Genomic DNA, 2,101 nt, shown 5'->3' with positions numbered 1-2,101 from the left:
AAAAAAAAAAAAAAAAAAAGAAATCCAGAGATAAATGACACTGGATTGAAGATGAGGGAAATGCTTGGATCTAGCATTATGAATTTTATCCTGAGAGAAACTAAGTCTGTCCACTTGAGGGAGGCTGAAGAGTAATTGCTAGTAATGAACTAATCAGCTTGGGAAAGTCTCTAAACCTCTTCCCAGAGCCAGTTCCTTTTCTCTTCATCTCCTGTTCTTTGTCCAGGAACCTCTTCTGTCTCATTTTTCAGCCATGCACCAAGTTCAGAAAAGAAACTACCATTTCCTAGACTTGTGTCTATATAGTTCAGGATAAAATTAAGTCCAGAACAATATCAGCTCCATTCTGACCCATAGGGAGGGATTTAAAGAAACAGAGGAAAAAAGACAAAAAAAAAGTGGAGAAGAAAAAAGCAGGGGCAGAGAGAAGGGAAGAAATGGGAGGAAGGATTATGATGCCTATTTTTCCACTTAGTCCACTGTCTACTAAGTGTAGAAGGACTAAAGGAGGGGGAAAGTGTTCTATTTTTAAATGAGCTGCTTCCACATTCTAGGAGGGTTGCCAAGGGATGCAGAAAGACACTGAAATGGGCTTGAGAATGCAGCAGTAGGTTCCCTAGGCCTCATCTAGAAGCAGGAAGTTTAGAAAAGAGGAATAAAAGTAGTCTGTGTAATAGCCTCAGAGGTGATCTACAATTGGACCAGGGAAATCTTTGCTGATTTGTTCCTTTGACGCAGACTTCCCTTTTCAGCTTAACATGAATTTAAATTGTTGTCACTAGGAATTGTTGCTAGTCTTGGGAGACTGGGTATGTTGAGTTTTGTCCAAGAGCTACCCACGGGCCACCAGGAATAGAGCTGCAGAAGGAAACTAAGGGAAGTGGGCAGGCATGTCCTGACTGTCACAATGGCAGAGGGGCCCCAAATCATGCATTCAGCTAACACACAGAGTGTTTGTTACATGTGAGGTGCTGCTCCCAGGGCTTTATCTTTGTAACTTGTGAAATAGCTATTCCTCCAAACTTATGAATAAGGAAACAGGTACAGAGAGGTGAGAGGGTCTGTCCTAGGTCTCTCAAGTGATGAATGCAAAAGCCAGGTTGAACCCAGGTAATCTGGAGCTTAGACAGCAGGATTTTAACCACTTCAGAGGGTGGGAATTGAAAGGTTCTTGCTCCTCTTTTCTGCCCTGCCTTGTAAACATCTTTCAATTTCTGGCCCATTAAAGTTCTCATTATAGGTTCTTTTGCTTAAGAGATACAACCAAAGTGTGACTACTCATTCAATTCATTCATTCCACAAATAGGCCCCATCCTTGATTCCTTGGGTAGAAATCACCCCCTGCCTCACTCCCATAGAATTATTTGCAAAACTCTACCTCAGAAGTAGATTGCTTGGGATTACTATGGTTTGAGGACTATCCTGGTAGTTGGGGGAAGATGGGTGGGAGGATGGGGAATCCAAGCCCCATAGATAGAAAGTAGAGAATTGAAGCTGACAGGGAAAGTGGTATTACTGTTAGTGGGGCTGAGGAAGGGTGGGAGGAAGGCTTAGAGGGGGTGCAGTCTTCTCAACCCTACCTTTCCTCTGAGATGGCAGCACCCAACCAGAAGACCTGGCCGGGGGGTGGCTGGTGATACTGTTTCTGTACCTCATTTATTGCCATATTCTTGACTCCCAGCACAGTGCTTGGAGTTTATGCTGGTTGAATGGTTGAATAAATGAATGAGCTGACTTCGTGATGCATGATCTTTTACAAGTTGTTTTCCTCCTTGTTTTGGCTACATATTGAGTTTCCCTTGTTGTTGTTGCATGGAGGCTTTCCCTTTTGCTCAACTTCTTCCCCAGTAACAAAGCATCTAGCGTAGATGTGAAAACATCTGTGTCTTATAAAAGCCCAAACGTCCATTTTGCAGGGCCAGGTGATCTGCTAACATTAATTGCATTCTACCTCCCTTGCTTCTAGGCTACAGTGCAGTGGCATAATCTCATCTCACTGCAACCTCCGCCTCCCGGGTTCAAGTGATTCTTCTGCCTCAGCGTCCTGAGTAGCTGGGACTACAGGCACACACCACTTCACCTGGCTATTTTTTTTTTTTTT

The sequence above is a fragment of the Cebus imitator genome, unplaced genomic scaffold (genome assembly GCF_001604975.1).
Source record: "Cebus imitator isolate Cc_AM_T3 unplaced genomic scaffold, Cebus_imitator-1.0 Scaffold23, whole genome shotgun sequence".
NCBI lineage: Eukaryota > Metazoa > Chordata > Mammalia > Primates > Cebidae > Cebus > Cebus imitator.
Note: the sequence above shows the minus strand (reverse complement) of the source record.